The sequence below is a fragment of the Theobroma umbraticum genome, unplaced genomic scaffold (genome assembly GCF_002168275.2).
Source record: "Theobroma umbraticum cultivar Fairchild unplaced genomic scaffold, ASM216827v3 scaffold_86.0, whole genome shotgun sequence".
NCBI classification, from domain to species: domain Eukaryota; kingdom Viridiplantae; phylum Streptophyta; class Magnoliopsida; order Malvales; family Malvaceae; genus Theobroma; species Theobroma umbraticum.
The window spans coordinates 5,305,352-5,312,418 of NW_018397263.1; positions in this window are offsets into that span (position 1 = coordinate 5,305,352).

The window sequence follows — 7,067 nt, forward strand, 5'->3', positions numbered from 1 at the left end:
AACTAGAGAGAAATAAAGGAGGGTTGGTGGCCTTACTACAAACTAGAAACCCTCTTTGGTTTTCCCTTTTAACAAGGCTTCATTTTGAAAATCTTCACAAGACAAGAGTTGGATTTATGCTGCGTTAAATACATTTTATCAAATATTTTTTGTTAATTTTATTTTGGCTCGAATTTAGTCCCATTTGTTATGATTTTTGGTATAGACAGTACAATGGCTTTAAAATGCCAACCGGACAGCTTAATTGGCCTTTGAACCCAAATTCGGGTGGGTAAGGACAGAGGAAAGAAGATTCTTTAAGTCCAATTCCATTACTATTATTGGATAAAACCCTCCAACCCCTCTGTGAAGTGTCATTTATTGTTGAAAAGGAAATTAAAACTTTAATAGGGAATAATAATACGTTGACAAACTTATTGTTGCAAGTTTTATTAAATCATTTTATCAACACTGTACCTTTAGCTGCTTCAATTTATAGCTTCAACGCGATTCTTGTACACGCATTAATGCTATCCCTATAGTATTATTCCAAAATTAATGTATCATCAGTCCAGTCCACGTATCTAAATCTTGCTTTTAAATATTGAGCATTTAATATTTTATTATATTTTATATATAAGATACCATGAAATATCTTGATTCTTTAATTTTTAATCATAATTTCACATGAGTTTATTAATATTCAAAATAAACCGTTCATCTCAAATGTGTAAATCACGTTAACCAAAAAATATGAAATGTCTAAAACACTTTTATTCTTTCTTCATTTTTTTTTTATTATTTTCCTTTCTCTCGAACCAACCAATGATGCTTCTTTACAATGACCAGCCACTCTACAACCAGATCTAGTCGTGGAATGCTAGATTCAACTAGATCTTCCCAAAAAAGCATATTTTATACTATATATTTTACATATTAAATGATATATTTTTTATATTTAATTAAATAAAATATAATATAATAATTCATATTATTTTAGTTGATATTATATTTTATTGTACAATATATATTGTGCATCATATGATATTGATAACTATAATATAATACAATATATCATTATACGACAACATTATCCAAAATGTAAAATGTTATACAATTAACCCATTTTGTTTTTCATCTCGACGGTGAGTATTATTTGTCCACTAAGGTAAAAAAAAATTTATCAAAAAGTTGTAACATGGACATTAATTACTTTATCCAAAAATATGAATTGGATAATATGTGATTTTACTTTTATACATAACATTTATATATGAATGTAACATACATTTGTTAATTTTTAATCAAATATATGATTTTTTTTAATATTCATATTTACATTTTTAATTGATAACTTTTGGAGAATCAAGAGCAAATATATATAACAAGAAATAATTAGTAAAATGTAAAAGTAACAATCAAAGTGAATCTTATATTTAATATAGACTTTGACCCAGGTATGTTAATTAATTGGTTTCTGAAATTCTAATTAGTTTTTCCTGTTGTGTCTGTAAATAGGAATGACACCAAGGACACTAAAATGTGTCAAAACTATTCAATATGAATATTTGCTCATTTGTTCTTCAATAAATTTGACAATTGACATTGTCTGCGGTAGAATTAACCAAGGAAAAAAAAAATTCTTTTCTGAGTAACATTTGTAGCAAGGAAGGGAGAAAATTTAAAGATAATAATAAATAAAACAACTCTTCTACCAACTATGCATCTACGCCTGAGTTCCTAAGTGAAAAAATAATAATAAAACAACTCGTTGCAATGAATCAACCTTGTTTTTTCCTCATTTTCATTTATAGGTAGGGATGCTAATGAGTATTTTGGAATCGGATTCTTTTTAGCATCCGATTCAATTAAATAAAATTAATTAAAATACTTTATAATCGGATTTGAATAGTAAAATTACTATTTGGTATGAATTTAAATAGTGATTCTACGGAATACACTACTCATATCCGATTTAGAAATAATAATTTTTAATATTAAATTTTAGTTATAAATATTTATAAACTTTTATAATTAATGCAATACTTACTAAAATTTATTAATCATTTTGATTATGATTTTAAACTTTAATTTGTATTTTTATGAACTTTAATTTATTAATATAATTTTCATTAATAACATACATAAAATTGATTTTAATTATTTTAATTGGATATTTAGTAGATAATATTTAAAATATTTGTGTATGAGTTTAGGTAACAATTGAAAAATTTAATCAAGCATTTATAGGACATTAATGTCATGCGTACTAAAATTTATTAATTGTTCTAATTATGATATTAAATTTTAATTTATGCTTTTTATGAACTAATTTTAATTTATTAATTTATTAATTTATTGTTCATTAATAATATACCTAAAAATTAATTTTAAATTTATTCTAATCGGGTATTTAACAAATAATATTGAACATATTCATATATGAGTTCAAGTAACAATTAAAAAATTTAATCATGTATTTATAAGAGATTAACATAACGCTTACTTAAATTCATTAATTGTTCTAATTGTGATTTTAAACTTTGATCTATATTTTTAGGAACAAACTCTACTTTATTAATTTAATTTTTATTAATAATATACATAAAGATTGATTTTAAATTTATTTTAATCAAGAATTTAACAAATAGTATCTAAAATATTTAGGTATAAGTTCAAGTAACATTAAAAAATTTAATCAAATATTTATAGGATTCAAATATTCTATCAAATAGTTGGATTCAAGTTAAAATACCTTAAATAATAATGGATACTCTACTAGTTGACTGTTTTAGTTATAAAAGTATGTTTGGTTTAACTTTTTTCTAATTTAAAAGCTATTATGAAGCTCTTATAAAAAATAATAATTTTTAAAATTAAACTGAAGTTATTTGGTAAATTTTTTTTATAAGTTCTTTTTTACAAGTTAAAATTTTGGTTAAAATTATCATAAAGGATATTTTTTAAAAAAAGGTAATATTGTAATTATTTTTAATAGATGACAATATTTTAAAATAAAAATAAAAATAAATTTTTTTATATTTTTTTTTAAAATTTTTTTTTAAAATTTTTTTTTTAAAAAAAAAAATTACTTTTTTTAAGAGCTATTTAAAATTTTTATTTGATCTGATTTCTATTTTTAAAATATAGATAAATTGAAAAAAAAAAAGCTAAACAAGCACTAAAAATAGTTTTTATAGATGTAAAAATGTAAAAATCTTCAAACTTTTTTCCTAATTTCCTGTCATCTATTTTTTTTTCTCTTATAAATCACAATGTCATTATCCAAAAATCATACTAGGAAGCTAGGAGATGTGTCTCTGATTGTGAAGGACGAAAAGTAAGTGTTGGCCAGGCTTCCTTTTTTCCAACTCCGCATTGCCGACCTATGGCATAGTTTTACATCACAAAAATATGCTGACCAGAAATTTGTTGGCGTCATATATTATTATTATAATAAAAACAATAATATTATTATTATAGTCAGAACTCAGAACCCACGTTTCCGCTTGGTGGGGCGATTTCGCGTCCCAATAATGTCATGCAAACATAAGACACATGCTAAAAGATGGAAATGTTTTGACTGAATTGAATGGCCCTGACTATATGACTATCACACTCTTGCTATCATGATCTTCTTTTCTTTCTCTTTATAATTTAATATAAGTTTATATTAAATTATTTTTTATACAACGAAAATAGATTAACTCAAATCAATCACATCATCCTTGGTCATATCAGACCAAATATATCTCCAAATAAAGAAGTGGAAATAGTAGATGAAGAGCTATCAAACATATGTAAGCCCAAGTGTAAATCATCATCATGTGTGGCCATGTTCATTGGTTTTTATGATAAACGTGAATCACAGAGCAATCTCAGTCTCTATTTAGCGGTTCTTTAATTCGTTGCAAGAAACTAACACAAGGGTCTAATATTGAAATTACCTCTAAAACTTTCTGTATCACTAAAAGAGAGTCAATTTTTATTAATATCTTCCAATGCCCTCGATTCTAATATAATTCTAACCCTTGGTAAAGTGCCCAGAGTTTAGTTGATAAGGAGTAAGATATCCCTAATTTATATGTAAACCCAAACAGCCAATGACCTTTCTCATCTCGAACAAGACCACCTACTGTTGCCAAACCCGATTGTCCTCTAACATTACCGTCGATATTTAGTTTAATGAAAGAGTATTGTGGTTATATTAAATTATTTCCATCTTATAACAATTGGCTCCTTTGTTTCGTTTTCTAACCTCATTGATTCGTATTAATGAATTATTGTGTTATAAATCAAAAATAAAATTTAAAAACTTCATGAACGGGTTTGTTTACTTGTCAAATGCCAAGTTTCAATTTAGGTAGCCAAACGTTTATTGCAGAGAGTAGTGTACAATGTTTCTACTTTTATACACTAGAGACATACGTTTGATTGTACATTTTCAAACTTATTGAATGGTAACTATGGCGTACGTACTTTTCCCACTCAAATCTTGAAAAATTTTTGAAGTTATAGACAGCCCCATCCTCATGGCACAAATGGATGATATAAATACATACTTATCCAAAAGGTGGCTTAAAAATAAGATGGCATAATGAAGAATCTCCATTGCAGTTTTGGCCTTTGGTGGCTCTCATAAAAGCCCGTTCTTAATACCCATTATTACATTAACTGAAAGCAGCATACTATTTATTGTATTAACCAAATGGCCTGTTTATCATTTATTCAAATTTTCTCTATTCAAGGGAAGGGGCTGCTTGCTTATTACTAGGGATGTAATTCCTTTGGAGGCTTATCTCTTCTACAAGACAAAAATCCTTTATTCCAATTTATGGAAGCAAGACAATTAACCAACCAATCTTAAATCTATACAGATTTCAAATGTGGGCTTTTCTTCTTTTTTTTTTTTGAAAAGACACACACACAAAAGTATATTTGTAAACTTGACCACAGTTGTTGTGCTTATATGGTAATTTGGGACCATTGCTGATGAGCAACTCAATCCTAACAATATTGTCACCAACGAAATCTACAATGATACCCCCTATTGTGTTTTAGTTTTTTGAGTCCAATCAAATACGTTTTGCATTTCTAGAAGGATTCTTACTTTGAAACCAAACATTTGGTTAATACATGGCACTTGCATTCCCCTTTTTCAAGTTTCCTCTAGATAGCAAATCTCAAATTCAATCTTCCTTTCAAATTTGTTGAAGCCGGGGTTGCAGGAGAAGAGTAGTAAATCTTACATCTTAACCTGAAACTTGAAAAAGTACCAAAATAAAAATATTTATAGCATGGTCATTTGGAAATCATATGCACGAGAAGAACATTTTGTTTGGTAAATGTTGGTCCAATTTGGGGGGTGTCTATTTTCGTTGTTGGGAGAGTAGAAAACAAAGATATTGAAATATTATCCACAAAAACACCTTGCCCAGAGTGAGCCTGGTGAGGTGAGAATGAATTATATATATATATATATATACCATGAGTTCAGGTACCTAAAAAACCAGTACTGAAAACGACAACTGATTTGCTCCATCTCCTTCTATCCTTTTACTAATATTTTATTTTTACTTTTAACTGTGCAGCTTAAAGCTTGTTTAGAAAACATGTTGGATAATTGGAATTAATTGTCATAATCTCACCATATCGATGACATGGACTTCTTCTTCTTTTAAGCCAGCCTTATTACTCTTTTTCATTTTGTTAAAGCATGAAAACTCATGGCAGACATTACTGTTGTTATGGCATGGAAGGAGGGATTGGCAAAAGGTTACTCATCCTCATTTTCTCACCTGTTAAGATGTTGAGGGCATTGACTATAAGTAGTAAAGCCATAACATTTCATTAAAGGCAAAATTAATGAATCTTAACCACGTGGGATTCAATGACTCCATAATCAAAAAGAAAAGATTCCTGCCTAAGCCTAAAAACATTTGAAGGGTCAATATTATACCAATTTACTAAGGACTGTATATATAGGAAAATCATAAGTTATGTTCATTATTTAGTAACTCAAGTTTAGTCTGCATAACTTCATGTTTGTATACATAAAAGAAAATTAAAGAAGCATAATTCTGATTTTTCATTAAGCAACTAATTCCTCGGTAAACAATGTTCCTGGTTTCTAAATTTAGTAGCAAGAGGCCCCCATCCCCTCCCTGCTCCCCCTCCTTGAATGAGGCTCATGTGAAGCTGAAAATACTTGCAGTTGCCTACTTGTCTAGCATTAGGAATTACAAGCAAAAGCTTTTGGTTGAGTTAATCCAAAAGTTCAGGTTTTGTGATTTGGTGATTCAATTGCTCATTAATTTTTAAATCAGACTGACCATGGAATAATATGAAGGATCTCCAAGGTATTAGTTGTGAGAGAGGTTCTTTGGTTTTTATGGGCTTACGGAAGCAGAACAAGGGAAAAATGTTGGAAACCCAAGACGATATGAATGAGGATCATTTGTTAGGTTGTCAGCTTTCGAATTAAAACACATAGTTAGGGAGAATGGCCGTCTCTCAAATGGAAAGCATATATCAAAATCATAGACATAAAATCTTCTTTAATTACATTTAATAGTATCACATGGATGCTGAAAAAGATTTCATTAACAGGCCAATGTGGTCAAAGGCATGATAGGTTGGAAATGTTATCTCCAAGCAAACTTGTGAAGGCAAATCAGCAAATTCAATGGTGTAGCAGTATGACTATTTATTTACACGGAAAGGGAAAGATGGAAGGTTGAATAGAAAACTGGGTTAATCAAAGAATGGACTTGTCAACTTGTTGAAAGTTGTTGGCGGAACCGAGAAGCAAGGGAAATGGAAGGAAAGCAGGCAGGCAGGCAGGGGCGAGGCCAAAAATATTCCTGGCAACTGAAAGGATTAATCTGAAAAAGGTTTTACCAAAAGCCTTTTACTTTTGCCATTAATATCTGGTGGTGTTGTTTCATTTTTAATTATCTGAGTTCTGTTGGACATTTAAAATGGGTTTAGCTGCTATACTTTCTTTTTATTGGTTGCCATTAAATTTCTTGTTGTTTGATATTAAATTCTTAGGTGGCCTCTGTGTTGGTTTTTTAAAAAATCTGGGG